Source organism: Onychomys torridus, chromosome 3 (assembly GCF_903995425.1).
Source record: "Onychomys torridus chromosome 3, mOncTor1.1, whole genome shotgun sequence".
Lineage (NCBI taxonomy): Eukaryota > Metazoa > Chordata > Mammalia > Rodentia > Cricetidae > Onychomys > Onychomys torridus.
Window position 1 is genome coordinate 122,956,634 of NC_050445.1, and position 18,254 is coordinate 122,974,887.

The following is an 18,254-nucleotide window of genomic DNA, read 5'->3' on the forward strand; positions in this document are numbered from 1 at the left end:
GAGTTTGCAATAAAAATATTTTAGTACTGTTAAAGTATTTCATGAAATTGGCATAAATTGCAAATTTATTAATATTCAATAAATAAATTCAATATGTGACTTATTAAATAATAATAAATTTGGATTCTTCAGATAGACATAGACAGGATCATTGTATTTATGGCACAGTAATGTTCCAGCAACATCAGAAGCAGACATGTTGGTCCTTTGAAACAGGTTATATAACAGATTTACATATGAAAATTTAAAAATCCTCTGCTATTACTTAGTATGATTGCTTCCTTGTTCATATATCCATAGACTAGCCTACAAAGTTTAAAAAGAACAATATGAAAGCAGTAATATAATAGCATGCTTTATATGTGTTAATATAATTATTTATATTGATCTGGGAGCAATATTTACTGGCACATATTGGGAATTAATTTTGAAAATAATGGTTTAGTAATCATGGATTTTATTTGTAAAAACATGAGCCTTAGCATTTACCCTCTACTTTCCTAGTAGAGAGTGTTTGTTTTTCTGTACCTTAATATAAATTGCATTTGCCATTTATGAATTAAGTACTTTATCCTCTCTGATCCTCAGTATTTGAATTTAGAATATGTAATAATAATTTTTGCCTTTTAGGACTATGAGGGTTAAATAAGACAGTGATGGTAAAGGCTTAGGTTCATACCATATACAAAATATTAACAACAATTATTGTAGAAAATGTAGTCACCAAAATATCTTCCAATGTCAAGTAACTAGAGATAGTCTACTTTTCTTTGTATATCCCTGAAAACTTTCATCTGAGGAAAACCAACACATGGAGAGGTTAAAACAGCACTAAAATGAACATTTACCTATCTTTAACCTCTACCTTGCCACCAGCATCTGTCACATCAGCTTACTTTATTGACAGTTGATGGGTAGACAGATCCATGTGAACAAGAGCATGTAGTAACAAAGGTTCTATGAAACTACTTGGAAATAAATTTTAGAAATATTTAAAATCTAAATACTTCAACCTGTATCTTTCATGAAGTATGATTTAAGCTTTTAAAGTATGTGTATAATTATTTAGTAGTCAGTGCATTTTTCAAAATTTTTTGAGTCCAAGCTCAGTGAGAATTACAAACTTATGAATCACTTTCCAGTTCTGTTGAACCCAGTGCCTTTTTACATCTGTGATCTCATTGATTTAACCCTTAATGTTAAATGTATCAGCAGGCCGGGCAATGGTGGCACATGCCTTGGATTCCAGCACTCAGGAGGGAGGCAGAGGCAGGCGTATCTTTGTGAGTTCAAGGCCAGCATGGTCTGCAGAGTGAGATCCAGGAAAGGCACAAAGCTACACAGAGATTACAAATAAATAAACAAAATAAATAAATAAGTGAATGAATAAATAAAATGAATCAGCAAAGATCTACTTAGAGAAAAGACAAAAGAAATTAGTCCCAATGGGAAGAGACATTGCTGAGAACCAACCATGATGATTTTTAAAGCTGACTGAATTCTTAAATTCTTAAAACCTGTGACTCTTAAATTTACCATGTGAATAAAAATGATGATCTTGGTGTCAGGTAACTTGTGAGATGTTTAAAATCATTATTAAACCTAGCGATTAAATATGTCTGTATAGCAGGTAGGTATGAACACATTTGGCATCATTACATAACTATCATAATGATAATATCCCATGCCTCCATAACAAAAGAAGTTTTAATTAGGGAAAATCATACAAATGCATTTATAAAAGTTTTATGTGACTTGAAAGACCTCAGAGAAATTGAGCCAAAGAATGAGGAAAACTGTGTAGGTTGAGTGACAGGACAGCTATGTAAATGTAACTGACAGAAAATCTGCGATGTAAAGGATATACACTGAAAGGAAAAAAAAAAATTCTTCAAGTCCAGATTTTCCAGAATATTTTTTTGGTTTCTTTGTGTACCATTACTTCTCTTTGGGTTTGAAGCCAGAGTTTCTGGAAATAATGTTCTCCTTTGAAAAAAAATGATAGAGTATTTTGGTGCCAGGATCTCATTATGACCTCCTGTGTGCTTATCAGTCCTCATGACCTCCTTCCAAGGAAGTAAGAGGAGTCAGAGATGATATAGGAAAAGGAAGGCAGAGCATATGCCAGAATAAAATGATGCAGCAACCAAAGGGGACAGACACTGTGCAGGAAATACTCTGAAGGGTTTGAGTACAGGGGTTAGAGCATCCATGATGTTGGGCTGCGTGCTGAGGTGGGAGCTTGTTCTGTAGCAGTGTCCTCCAAGTTAGACACATTTCATCGTTGAGGTGATCTCCTTATTAAAAAACAAACAAACAAAAACAAAACAGAAAACAACAACAACAACAAAAAAAAAAACCCTCAAAAATAGATTGAGGAAGTTCTTGATTCTGACTAGTTTCCTTAGGCCCCTCCCTCACAAGTGTAAATGATAAATACTGCAGCGTCCTTCTCTGACAAGCCAAGAGACAAATCAAAGTAGACTTTAAGACCAGCCAGACACTCTGAAAGAAGCAGATACTAACCAACCTGCCTGGAACAGGTTCATGTCAGTCAAATCACATGGAAAGGACACTTGACAACCAGTTTAGCTGTCTGAAGCCTGTGCAGTATGCTCCCACTTCCCAACTTTCATGTGCTGTTACCCATGCTGGGATAGGCTTTGGTGATACAGCTGTCTTTGAGTCATTTTTGCTCTAAGTAACCCCAATAAAATTCACTGGTTCACCAAGATGGGCTTTGTACTTTAGTCTGTCTTGGACTCCCTATCTGGGGTGAGTAATTGTGAGTGCTGAATATATCTCCCTAGGAAAAGTCTTGTCATACAGTGGCTTTGTTTTATTTTCCAAAGACTCTGGAACAAAGGGTTTTGTAAGGTATGCTTTTCTGACCAGGTGATTGACAGCGCCTTTTAGATTACTCTTAATAGAAGGAACAATGTATGACATTGTTCTTTAGGATAAACCCTCCAGCTAGATAGTGATTTATAATCTTCATGGCAGTTCAGGAGCCCATGTCTTCACTCAGGTTCAGAGATACAACTCAGATCCCATTCATTTGACCAAATGTCATGTAACTGAAAATATTAAAACAGAATTTAAGAGGAACAAAATAGAAATAAATTTAAAAAAAAAAAACATGTTTTACCAGAAAGAAATAGCTTTTCCTTTATGGTCTTCAACAAAGGCCTACTGGATCCCTCTTTCTCCTGTTTTTTTTGTTTTTGTTTTTTTTTTTTTTTTCTAATTTGTAGCTAATCTTTCATATAGCATTTCAACATCTAAGGAATGGCAATTGTGACACTGGAAAATGTAGTGTTGCCAGTACAACAGGAGGTGGTACCTGAACTGAAAGTAAGAGAATAGATGCATCAATAATGACCTTAAAGCCTGATCATTTCTGAATAGCTTACTTGGGAAGAAAGAGATTCATATATACTCCCCTCACAAACACACACCTTGGGCAAAAGAAATTCTAGCTCCCATAGTTTGTTTCAAGAGACAAAGAAGAGCAGGACACAAAAGGGAAGATGATCTGAGAATTTGAAAATTTGTTGAGATATCTTACTTAACCATTTAAAGAGAGTGGTCCAGAAACTCAAAGGAAGCAAATTAACAGACATTGGTAGAAAAGAAACTTAAAAAAAAATCTTTTTCTGAAAATTTATTTTATTCTCTTAATATTTATTCATTTATTTAACATATCCATGATAGTTTCTCCTCACTTCTCTCCTCCCTAAAATTTTAATTTGATTTTGTGTATGTGTATGTGTGTGTGTGTGTGTGTGTGTGTGTGTGTGTGTGTGTTTAGTATGTGTGATAGTGTATGTATTTATTTGCATGCAGTTGCTATAGGAGACCAGAAAATGTTATTGGATACCCTAGACATAGAGTTACAGTTAGTTGTGAGCAGGTAAATGAAAATGCAAGGATTAAAATTTTGTCCATTCCAAGAGAGAAAGATCCCTTATGCACTTAGTCATTTCTCTAGTCTTAACGATCATTTTGAAAACTCCAAGATTAACTCTCATTTATCATTATTTTATATTCCTGTTATAAATGATAGCCCTTCTCAGTTAAAAGTTGTGATATAGCAGAGATGTATTTTTCCTTGCAAATACTGATAGAATGGAACAAATCTAAACTACGAAAGCAAACAATATTTGTATATATGTTAATTAAAATCTACTGAACTAGTATCTATAAAGTTAACCCTTCCATGCATTGCATTAGTGAGAAAATCTCTCTGTGATTGATCAATTCATAATGTTGTTTGGAAGTAGACGAGACAATATCTAAAGTAAGTCACAGCCTTTGCAAGCTTTCTTTTATCATTCTAAGGTTTTCTGTTCCTTCCCATTGCTATATCCTCTCATGAACTTCTGTGACATCTAAGTTTCTAATAATGAATTAGTAGCAGTGATATCAATTTCCTTTCTAGGATGATGATGGATTTTATACAAAATTGGAAAATCTGAAATTTCTCAATATGTTTTCTATATTGCAAACATTATCCTGTTGGACTGGAACATTCATTTAAGTGTCTGGATATAGTTGACAGGTAAATAGACTATCAATCATAAAATGCTGCCTATAATTATCAGTATGAATTCACATTAATTACTATCCTTTTGCAGGGAAAATTATCTCAAAAATATTGTATGTTTTATAGTTCTTCTTAAAAATATTTGTCTCAGCACCAGATTAAGTCTTATCACTGTCCCTTATTTAGTATTATCTGTTTCTTCCTATTTTCTCATCCTCCTATCCCTTATCCATAATGTACCACGACACTTTCTTTCTATATCATTTATGAACTATGATATAGGTAGAATTCTCTCTTTATATATATGGAGAAAGACATTAGAGGAAGTTGGCTAGATAGACTAACCAAAATAGTCATTGTTTTGGGAGAGTCTACTCAACAGATAGGATGGAGAAGAATTGAGCAGTTCTCCTGGTCTCAACATTGTGGCCTTTACACACACATGGATACATATGCACAAGCTCACACACATAAGAACGTGCATATATGCATTCCCACATGCAAGGACACCAGGGATACACAAAAGCAAGGGGAAAGCAACAAAGGAGGAAAATTTTTAACTAAAATTCTGGCACAAGTAATTTTTGGAATTGCTGGGGAAAATGTAAACTTCAAAATTCCAAAATTCAGCACTCAGGAGGCAGATGTAGGTGCATCTCTAAGTTGAAACTGGCTTGGTTGATCTAACAAATTTCAACTAAGCAAGAACTACGTAATGAGACACCATCTCATAAAAATACAACAAACCAACAGACACATTATATAAGCATATAACTCATTTTGTATAGTGCTTGGTTTGTATGAATGGTGGCCTGGATTTGTCTTTAACACTGTGTAAAACAAGGTAATATATGCCTGTAATCCAAATGCTTAGGAGGTGAGGAGCGGGAGGGTCAAGAGTTTAAGACCATCCTCAATTAGGTCCCAAGTTTAAGGCCAGGTTGAATCCCTTGAGTTTCTTTCTCAAATGAAGAAATATAAAGAAAATAAAAGGACGAAGGAGGGGAAGAAAGAAGAGCTGGAGTGAGGGAGGAAGGGGAAGAAGGAAGGAAATTCTAAAATGCAAATCTAAAATAGTATCTCCCACTGGAGCTATTTACTCCGTTCACAGTTGTACCAGCACTGCTTGCTGCCCCATTACCTGACTGGAAAAGGACAGAGTTTAAGACAACTGAAAACAGTTATATGCACTAAGTCTCATTCTCTGTGATAAAGAAAAGCAGTGTGTTCTGCATTACATGCTAGTAAAAATGAGAAGAAAAGAACCATCTTAAATCCTGGAAGCATTTTCCTGATAGCTCAAACTACCAAAACATGTAAGCCTACTTTAATAAAAGAAAGCACTTCTTTTTCTATACTTCTAAACCCCTCTTTGTAAGGTTTTTTTTTTAATTTTAATATTTTTTTCTTTATTATTATGTGTTTTAAATTTTATACAGCAGCCATGGGTTCCCCTGTCCTTCCCCTCCTGCCCCCCCCCCCACCTTCCCCCCAGGCCCTCCCCTCCATTCCCAAGGCACCCCTGGGGATTCATTTAAACCTGGTGGATTCAGTACAGGCAGGTCCTGTCACCTCCTTCCAGACTGAGCAAAGTGTCCCTGTGTAAGCCCAAAGTTTCAAAAGGCCAGCTCATGCACTAAGGACAGATACTGGTCCCACAGACTGGGTGCCTCCCAAACAGATCAAGGTATTCAATGGTCTTACTTGTCCACAAGGCCTTATCCAGCAGGGGGCTCCACAGCCTTTGGTTCATAATTCATGTGCTTCCATTTGTTTGTCTATTTGTCCCTGTGCTTTTTGTAATCTTGGATTCAACAATTCACCCTCTTGAAGACCCTCCTCTTTCTCGACAGTTGGACACCTGGAGCTCCACCTGGGGCCTGGCTGAGGATCTCTGCATCCACTTCCATAAGTTATTGGATGAGAGTTCCAAGACGACTGTTAGGGTGTTTGGCCATCTGATCACCAGACTAGGTCAGATGAGGCTTTCTCTCGACCATTGCGAGCAGACTACAGAGGATATATCACTGTGGATTTCTGGGGACCTCTCAAGCACTATGCCTATTCCTGTTCTCATGTGGTCTTCATGGTCTGTTATTCCTCATTCTCTCTTTCTGTTTTTGATCCAGCTAGGATCTCCTGCTCCTCTTAGCTTTCTTTCCCACAATTCTTGCCCTTCATTACTCCCACTGTCATCCAGGTTGTTCATGTAGATCTCATCCATTTCTCTGTCATTGGGTGATCCTTGGGTCTTTCCTAGGGTCCCGTTTTTTAGGTAGCCTCCCTGGAGTTGTGTAGCAGTATAGTCATCTTTGTTTTACATCTAGTATCATCCTATGAGTGAGTACATACCATGTTTGTCCTTCTGAGTCTGGGTTACCTCACTCAGGATGATATTTTCTAGATCCATTCATTTGCCTGCAAACCTCATGATGTCATTGTTTTTCTCAGCTGAGTTGTACTCCATTGTGTATATGTACCATATTTTCTTTATCCATTCTTCAGTTGAAGGGCATCTAGGTTGTTTCCAGGTTCTGGCTATTACAAACAAAGCTGATATGAACATAGCTGTGCAAATGCCCTTGTGGTATGATTGAGCATTCCTTGGGTATATACCCAAGAGTACTATAGCTGGGTCTTGGGGGAGATGGATTCCCAATTTTCTAAGGAAGCACCATATTATTTCCAAAGTGGCTGTAGAAGCTTGCATTCCCACCAGCAGTGGAGGAGAGTTCCCCTTGCTCCACATCCTCTCCATAATAAACTGTATTCTGTACTTTTGATCTTACCCATTCTGACAGGTGTAAGGTGGTATCTCAGAGTTGTTTTCACCCTTTACAATAGCCACAAATTATATAAAATACCTTGGGGTTATTCTAACTAAGCACGTGAAGGACCTATATGACAAGGACTTTAAGTCCCTGAAAAAAGAAATTGAAAAAGATGTTAGAAAATCGAAAGATCTCCCATGCTCATGGATAAGCAGGATTAACATAGTAAAAATGGCAATCTTACTAAAAGCAATCTATAGATTCAATGCAATTCCCATCAAATTACCAACACAATCTTCACAGATCTGGAAAGAATAATACTCAACTTCATATGGAAAAACAAAAAACCCAGGATAGCCAAAAGAATCCTGAACAATAAAACAACTTCTGGAGGCATCACAACCCCTGACCTCAAGTTCTACTATAGAGCTACTGTAATAAAAACAGCTTGGTACTGGCATAAAAACCGACATGTGGACCAATGGAATCAAATTGAAAACCCTGACATTAACCCACATACCTATGAACATTTAATTTTTGACAAAGATGCCAAAAAATGTACATTGGAAAAAAGAAAGCATCTTCAACAAATGGTGCTGGCATAACTGGATGTCAATGTGTAGAAGGCTGCAAATAGATCCATATCTGTCACCATGCACAAACCTTAAATCCAAGTGGATCAAAGAACTCAACATAAATCCAGCTACTCTGAACCTGATAGTAGAGAAAGTAGGAAGTACCTTTGAATGCATTGACACTGGAGATCACTTTTTAAATATCACACCAGTAGCACAGACACTGAGAGAAACAATCAATCAATGAGACCTGTTGAAACTGAGAATCTTTTGTAGAGCAAAGGACATGGTCAACAAGACAAAGCGACAGCCTACAGAATGGGAAAAGGTCTTCACCAACCCCACATCTGACAGAGGGCTGATATCCAGAATATATAATGAACTCAAGAAATTAGACATCAAAATGCCCAACAGTCCAATTAAGAAATGGGCCATAGAACTAAACAGAGAATTCTCCACTGAGGAAGTTCAAATGGCTGAAAGACATTTAAGGAATTGCTCAACATCCCTAATTGTCTGGGAAATGCAAATCAAAACATATGGTCTTTAATAATAATTTTATGATGATTAAAGTTATAAATACATACTACCTGAAGAAAGAGAAATTTAAAACAAATATATGGCTAACATGTAAATAAATGAGAGAAGAATCTCCACTGTAGAGAGCACACAGGTTGCAGATTTGTTTCCCAAGACAGCAATGGCAGTTCCCATTCAGCTGTAACTCTAGTTCCAGTCGATATGATGCCCTATTCTGACCCCTTAGGCACTGGGCATACAAGTGTTGCACATGCCATATATATTATATAAGAAGAAATGTTACTAGATTGACCTGTTTAATAGTCTAGATTTATCCAAAAATCAGATTCAGTTTTCACTTTACCTTGCCTTTGCAATTCCTAAGTTTCTGCCTGATTGGAACCGTCAGCCTTGCTCTGTGGTTTCCATGAGACAGATAGACAGTGAAACATCTCATCCAAACTTGTAAATACCAAAAGTAATGAAAATGGTGTATTTAAATATGTGCCCTATATGATCCCCATATGGTTTTAAATGAACTTGGCTTGACACTCTGATCAGTTTCTTTTCAAACAGAAAAGAAAAATGTCAGTCACTTGTAATACCCTGACATATAGATAACAGATGGCTTTGGGGATTTTTAGAATAAAAAAGCATTAGAAATGAGACATGTCATCTATTATTTTGCCTAGCCCTCTTTATCACTTTCAGTCTAAACAGAAATATGATGTATTACAGGAAAATGGAACCCTTTGTGACATTTCTGATGTGAATACACTGTTGCTGGGCCAGGATGGTTCCTTTTCTGAGAGAAATGAGATAGGCTTTAACATTTCACAAATTACATGTTTTGAAAATGGATCCTGCAAAAATTCATTAACTGCATACATTCTAAATATCAGAAATTATCCTATTTCAGTAATAAAAGTATTTCCAGAAACACTTTGAAATATGCACTTGTGGATTCAGCATGAAAAATCACTAGATACTCCATTGACTAGTAAAATGATTTCTTTTAAGTATTCTGGGTTCTGAGAACTGTAAATAAGAAACGGGATATCTCTTAGGGGTCATTGACATGTTAGGGAGCTTTATTTCAAAGACTCCATGATTAAGCTGTTCCAGAATTGCCTCACTCAAAGAGTCCAGTGAAGATTTGACTCTTATTTCCAGCACAGGAGAGCAGCCTCTACAGCTTATCCTGTGTTCATTAAACAATTACACAGTTAGAGTCCTTTCTGAGTTTGACTCACAATAGTTAACTCCATTGTATAGATGAGACACTGAGATACAGAACAATTGGAAATAGTTTCCAAGTATCTCATTTAATAAGTTTTACAGCCGAAGTGGGGATGGAAAACTGACATCAGCCCAGAATTTTAGACTTTGGTCCTGTGTTATTGTTTTGAGTTTAGGAGAATATAAGTAGCCACTTAAAATATATGGTAGATTATAACTAGGGAGAAGCAGTCTTTAGGAGAAAGTAACAGTATGGATAGTCATTTTATAAGGTTTCTATTGTTCACATGTTACTCTTCTAATTCAAAGCATAGATTTTCTTTCTTTCTCTTTCTCTTTCTTTTTCTTTCTTTTTTTCTTTTTTCTTTTTTTGCTTGTTGTTGTTTTTGAGACAGGGTTTCTCCATGTAGTTTTGGTGCCTGTCCTGGATCTTGCTCTAGAGACCAGGCTGGCCTAAAACTCATAGAGATCTGCCTGGCTCAGACTCCCGAGTGATAAGATTAAAGGCAAGCACCACTGCCTGGCAACAGAGATATATTCTTATCATCAGGTTCCAAAGGAATTCCCTTTTGCTACTCAAAAATTACATGTGCTCATAGAACAATGATGCTGAATAAATCAGGAAAATATCCTCATAGAGTATCATCACTGAATAAATCAGGAAAATATCCTCATTGGATATCATCACTGGATAAATCAGGAAAATACCCAGGCCTTATAAGTTTAGATGGAAAAATATTTAGTTTCTCACTCAAGAGCATCCAGTGGCTTGGTCAACACTGTCCACCTTTTGTGTTTTCTGCAGGGTAGTACATCTTCCTCTGCTTCACTGTCAATCCCTGACCACAGCACAGCACTGGTCCACTAAAGTTCCCTAGGTCATACCTCTGTGGAAGACTTCTGGCCTATTGCTTCGCAGTGCAAACTGCAAGTGTTTATGTCCAAAAAAGGGATTACCCACAACTCTGATGTCACTAGCTTTCTCTTTCTTTTCTTTATTTTAAAGCTTTATTTGTATTTTTCTTTTTATAATTTTAATAAAAAGGTAATTGCATAATTTCCTTCTTTGGTTCACTACCTCCATCCTTGCTTTGCTTTCTCTTTCTTTTTTTGTCCACCAATCCCTTACAAATTCATGACCTTTTCCTCTTTGTCTTTTCATACACACACACAAACAGACACACACACACACACACACACACACACACACACATGCTTGTGTGCACACACAAAGTCATGCACAGACATTCATTCAAACACATGCACAAGAATGCGCACACACACACACACACATATGCTTGTGTGCACACACAAAATCATGCACAGACATTCATTCAGACACATGCACAAGAATGCACACACACACACACACACACACACACACACACACACACGTGAACACACACACATACAAACAAATATATGATTACCACCTACTATGACTGTCTCGTGTTGCTTTTGTATCTATGATGTCAGGTCTGACCACTGGATAACACATAAGACGGCTCACTCCTAGGAAGGACTACTTATACTCTTGTTTTCAGGAACCATTAGTTGTTTTGGGGACTGTCTGTGAGTTGGGCTCATGGCAGTTCCACCTTCCACCTTAGCACATCTATTGTTGCCATCTCTTTTAAGCTCTTGTTTAGGCAGCCCTGTTATTTAGGTATCATTTGCGTTGCATTCCTGTCCTTTCTGGGAGACAAAATTTCAGTTGACTTTCAGGTTCTCAGTCTCTTCTTTCTTCCAGCTTTCCTATTTCTCCAATTTTAAGACCATGGACTCTTCCAGATGGCTTGGTTTTGGACAAGCTCCCAGCAAAGATATATGAGTTCTAAGATAATTAGATATTCTGCTGTTACAACTTGCAGTCTTCCTTCCTGATATCAATACAGATACTACAAGTAGGAACAGATCAGGATGTTTCAGTAAGAAAGCTTTACTCAGAATTCTTTCTTGCCTTCGATGATCAGACTATTTACTACATAAACAATCTGCAAATAAATCTGTTCTGGATGGAGGTAAGTTGGCAAAACACAGGTCTCATAGTGCAGCCCCCATTCCTGAAATCATACACACAAAATCTACAGGGTATATAAATCACTAGTCTGTGGCACCAATATCCCTATATGCAATAAACTGGTATTTCTATAAAATTAAGAATTCTGTATTACCACATACTATGGAACTCAATATAAAAATTTCAGTATTTAGCTATTTAATTTAAATATAAGGCTAGTAGTTGATACAATATATACCTTTTATTAGAAATTAATGTATTTTGAATATCATCAATAAAGTTATAAACATTTAATGAAGTAATGCAATATATAGTTTTCCTTATTTATTTATAGATACATTAAAACTACTATGAAGTTAAGTGTTATTATTTTAGAGAGTACCATGTCTTATCAAATTCTCATTTCACAGTTTAACTAAAAAACAGAAATAAGTAACCTATGGCCTGTAGCCAGGCACCCTCAGGAGAGATAAATTGTCCTTCCATCTGGCATCCAAATGGGGCCTTTATAGCTAACATGAGAATGTCAGATTAAACTGACTTTAAAGAGGGACCCTGTGTCTAAAGCACAGGAAAATACCTGGGGTATGAACATGGAAAAAGGGCGAAAATAACAACAAAAACTTTCTTTTAAGTTTTCAAGTAGAAAATAGATACACATATTATCTACTCATTCTACAAGGACAGGAATCAGACTATTGGCAGATGAGCAAGCTTATTCTAAGATTTCTTATGTTAGATGTCATACAAAGTAAGTATACAAGATAAAAAACACATTGATTATTTATACTTCAATTTCTTTATTGTTAAATATGTAAATATGAATTTGTGTGTGCTTGTGTGTAACTGCATATGTATGTACATCTGTATATGCATATGTGCATGTGCTTATGCCTCTGTGTAGGTGCATTTGTGTGCATATGTGCATGCATGTGTCTGTGTGTATTTCCCTGTGTGTGCATTTTCATGTGCATTTGTGTGTTTGCATATGCATATGTTTGTGTTTGTGTGTGTATGCACACATTCATACTGTACAAGGGTTTCACCCAGTAATCTTTTTGCCTGGTGATAAATCCCTCTTCCTTCCTGCTCTCTCACTAACATTTCTGCCTATTCAAATTGTATTTTCATTTTCCAGTTTGTTACATATCATTGTGTCTGCTTTGTGCTTATGTCTCATTAAAAGGTGGCACTGCTTAATGGAATAGAAAAACTGCATTTGTAAATTATTCTAATCTGGAAAAGATGGGCCTTCAACATCTCTCTTGTACAATTATTCAATTGAATGTGCTATTGCAAAATCATTAGTTGAATAAAACAATCAGGTGAACAAGTAATTTCATTGCTAGTCTAGAGAGATTTAAAATTGGTTCAGCACTAGCAAGCAGTATTGCTCATCGGAAGGACCTTCTGGGTATGCTATATGTTCTGTGAATGATAAGTCCTGGGGTAAGAAGCATAATTTAATGTTTGGCAGCTAATGTACATCACAGAGTCATTTATCACAGGAGTCTTTGTTGCTAGAGAGGAAGAGGGAAATGTATTCATAAGGAGAGGGAACATTCAGATATAGCATGTCATTTTCTATTCAGCAATTCAGCTTAGCTGTGGTTATTAGCATTCTACAGGACAACATCTTCTGAATTTTGGAGGGAGCATTTTTTGGCCATGGGGGTTTAAAAATCGCACAAAGTGTGAAGATTTAGTATCACCAGCTTCCCAGAGTTTGGGTGAGTTTATTCTCTCTTGAAAGTTCATGGCTAATAAGCTCACAATATCTTGTTGGTTAGAATTCAAATGTAGGTTTCTTCTTAGATGTTATATTTTTACCAGGTACTCATTTTCAAAGAAACTTACCAATCCAGGGCAGTAAAATGGATAGTCAATGTAGTTCTTGCTACATAAGCACATGGACATGTGTTTAACCCTAAGTGTCCACACGAAATTTGCCATATGTGGTGATATATGATTGTTATGCCTGCACTGGGGAGGTAGAAGTCTATACAAGAGTTGCATGCTTTGCATTGCTAGCATGCTTGACACCTCTCAGCAAGGGAGAGACCTGGGCACACACACAAAGCCAAGGGGCAAGGCACCCCAAAATGACATTCTTTATTTCTTTATTGCCATTCCTCTCTCTCTCTCTCTCTCTCTCTCTCTCTCTCTCTCTCTCTCTCTCTCTCTCTCTCTCTCACACACACACACACACACACACACACACACACACACACACACACACACACAGAGAGAGAGACACACACACAATGAGACTATTAGCAGTCAACAAATTAAGCAAAAATGGAAACAGCTATTTCTTCCTTCCTTGACTTAAAATGTGTGTGGTTTGAACTCAGAAGTTTGTTTCACTCTGACTCCATCTTAACCCTTAATAAAAACCATTGGAGGCAGCCTAACTTATTCTTTGTTCTTTTCCTGTTACCATGCCTTGCTACTTTCCTGCAAGGTGTACTTTTCCTGTATTCTCTTTCCTAAAAAGCTCTCTTATTCTGTAAGAGATTGTGTTTCAATTGGAAAGTGCCCAACAAGGGGCATCACTAACCTTAGGTTGTCACATCCAAAAAGGAGATATTTCTTATAGTAGCAAAATTAGCTTAGTGATCTTTAAGTATTTTCCTTTGTAGCAACTCTTTAAAAGCAATCAAGTTTTAATAATTGCATAGTATTTTCTTTATCTGTCTCTGTCTGTCTCTCTGTCTCTCTCTCTCTCTGTCTCTCTCTCTCTCTCTCTCTCTCTCTCTCTCTGTGTGTGTGTGTGTGTGTGTGTGTGTGTGTGTGTGTGTGTACATGGTACATGTGGTCATTTATAAAAGTCTATAAACATCCATAGAGGCCAGAAAAGTATGTCTGCTGTCCTTCACCATCACTCTCTGCTTTATTCCCTTCAGGGAAAGGCTCTCACTAAATTGGTAGTTATGCTGGAAGTCAGCAAACCCTTTTGGTCTGCCTGTGCCTGCACTTCATAACACTAGTGGCCACACCTGATTATTAAATGGATTTTAGGGATCTGAAGTCAGGTTTTATCATTTTGTAGCATATACCATTGAGCCATATCTACCATCACTGTATTTATTTTTCTATTTCTTCCCTTTTATACTACTTTTCAAAAAAATTCATTTACTTAAATTATAATATAATTGTATCATTTCTCCCCCCACCCCTGCCTCATTTCTTCTCAAATTGATGACCTCTTTTCCTTTTACTATTATTGTTATATATACTTTTGAATGAATTTATATATAAATAGAACATGCTTAGTCTGTTTATTGTTATATGTATATATTCATACATTGTTCATATATATATGAAATTAGGACTGATTACTTGGCATTGGATATCCAATGAAGAGGCACATCCTGGAGAAGATTAATTTTTCCTCTCTCACCATTCCATGGTTGCCTAGAGTTATTTCTCTGGGGTTGGGGTCCCATGTGATTTCACCTTTTTATGATCTCATGTCTAACAGTATTGTCTTTATTCAGGTTGTTTTAGGTTGGCAAATGGTTGAGCTGTCATTGGTGCAGTTTCTTTTTCATTTCCAGGAGACACCTACTCACAGCAGGTTTCCTTCTCTTCTGGTTTCCCAGTGCCTCTTTTGTGATGTTCCTTGAATCTTAGATATGGAAGTTGTCTTGTAGATTGATTCACTGTGGCTGAGTTGTTCACCATAAGTTGTGGTTTTTTGTAATGGTCTCATCTGCAGCAAAGAGACATTTTGTTGATCAGGACTGAAATTGACACTTATCCCTGGGTACAAGGGTGAGAATTTAGTATGCAGTAAGGAATCATGGTAGTTTAGTACAGTGAAGATAGTAGGCTTCACTCTAAGATTCATGAACTCACTTGCCCTTGGTAATTGGCTATGTTTTCAGTACCAGGCATGATTTCCTACTTTTTGAGAGTGTTGTAAGTCCAAATAGAAAGGTACTGCTTATGAATAAAATATAAGGTCCATGATTGCACCCTTAGAAAATATTCTAATGCTGGTCACTATGTAATTCATCTGTGATACAGCTGATGACTATTGGTTGTAGTTATTGCATTCTGGAATAGCATCTTCTGGTAATATGAAATCTGCTCATTTGGAAAGAGGATTTCAGGTCAGATGCAACTTGAATCTTTCAAATTATGTGTTCAAAGTGAAGGGTGACTTCAGCAACAGGGACTTGCCTTCAATGTATTGGAGACTATACATAGCAACAGCAAAAGCTTACATTGTCTGAGAAATTTCTTAGACTCTTTGAAAACACGATGATGTGAAGTATAAAAAGGTTATTGGCTTTGTATCTGGTTTCATATATTTACATATGAATTTAATGATTAATTAGTTAATGGATTTCTAATTTTAATAACTGATTAAAATTAATTTATTATAAGTTTTTAGAAAGTATATAAAATTGTAAAGAATTACTCTACTGTTATTTATGGTGGACATATAGCAGAGATTAAATAAATCAAAACAAACCAAAATTATCTAGCAAAAATAATACAGCCTTTGAGAAGATTATGCTAAATTATAGCCTTGAACCATATGTTTAAGGTAGAAAGCCCATGGGAAATGAAAGGTTTAGTGCTGAGGAAGTGGCTCAGTGGTTAAGTATTTGTCATGCAAGTGTAAGGACATGATATATCTGTGAGCTTTTATTTTGATGCAGAGGCCTTACAGCAAAGAATAAGATCCAAAATGATGAACAAATAGTTGTATATAATTCACAATTGATTAATGCACTAGGGGTGTATATATAAATATTTACACATTTTTTTTTATATTTTCCACAATTGGGTGTGTTTCTCTCTGTCTTTAGAAAGGCATGGGCTATAGATTTTCTCACTGTGTAATATGGATTTAGTAAAAATACTTCTGAAGGGAGCAGATTCTGAATATGCTCTATCAAGGACCTCTGAAAATTAAAAGGAATAATACTGTATCAAAGTAAATTAGAGTAAGTTTTAATTGCAATAATAAAGACAAGAAAGGAAATATTCTGTAAAGATAGATCACATACTGAACTGCAAACAGGTTTTTTAGTTTTGTTTTGTTTTAATAGAAGCAACAACTCCTGAAAAAACAGAGACAGGAATGGAATGCCTCCTAAACACACCACATGGAAAGTTGCATAAAACTAAGGAAATATCAGTAAGATTCATTATTGCTGCTGTTACATAGCTAACATTTTTAAAAAATGGGGGAACTGTAATATAGTTTCATTATTTCCTCCTTTTCTTTCTTAACTCCAAACTCTCCTTTCTTGTTCTCTTTCAAACTCATGACCTCCTTTTCTTTATATACATATATATGCGTATGTATATTTTATAGATGGATAAATATATACGTATCATATTTTGAGCATGTTAGCCCCTAATTTCTTGTATTATTCTTACACTCGGAACCCTATGTTCTCCTCAAGAATTTCTTCTCATATTTTCATGTCATGCTTTGTTGTCCACTTCATTTAATTGTTGCTTGCATGAGTGTATGTTTGGATCATGTACTTTAGTATGGACAATTTTCCTCAGCTGGTACACCACTAAATTGGATCTTTCTCTCCCAGCAATTATTAAGTATTTATATATTCCCAGGGATGGTGTACCTAATGAATTTGTCCCCAATGATGTGATGTTGAGTGCATCTACTTTGTGAATGTTATGTGCAGGCAACCACAGCTGATGTAGTTTATGATTTCAGCATTCTTGTCTTGTCCAGGAGATATCTCAATTATTTTGGAGAATAATTTAACTTAGTATTTAACAAACAGAATACCAAAATAGGTACTGGACATACCTTTTCCAGTTCATTCTTTACATTTCAAGCATAAGAAACGTAAAGATATGTCAAATTATTAGAAAATTTTGTATCAAGACTTACTATGTGCATAGTTGTATGCTATACCATAGAAACATTGCATGGCATGGAGTCTGGCCCTTTCTTGCTGTGGATATCTTTCTGTGTAAATAAAGTTCTGATTGGCCAGTGGCCAGGCAGGAAGGATAGGCGGGACAAGAAAGAAGAGAATTCTGGGAAGTAAAAGGCTGCAGAGAGACTCTGCCAGCTGCCACCATGAAAAGCAACATGTAAAGACACTAGTAAGCCACAAGCCATGTGGAAAAGTATAGACTAACAGAAATGGGTTAATTTAAGATAGAAGAAGCAGATAACAAGAAGCCTGCCACGGCCATACAGTTTCTAAACAATGTAAGTTTCTGTGTGCTTTCTTGGTTGGGTCTAAGTGACTGTGGGACTGGTGGGTGAGAGAGATTTGTCCTGACTGCAGGCCAGGCAGGAAAACTCTAACTACAAATGGCGCCCAACGTGTTGGCAAGAGTTTCCACCTAAAACCTGAGAAAAAAGATTCTAAGACGGAGCTAAAAACAGCTTCCTAATTGTCTCTCTCAAGTTAGCGGCAGCCTGCCGGTTTGAGCTACCATGGCGGGTTCCTGGCGTGTGCCTCTGACCTGCAGTATGGCAGGAATGAGGAGTCTACAAGTGGCACTTTACTCTGCTGTGTGGTAGATTTAGCCTTTGCTAGTTAAGAAAAAAAAAAAAAAAAAAAGTTTCTGGGCTATGC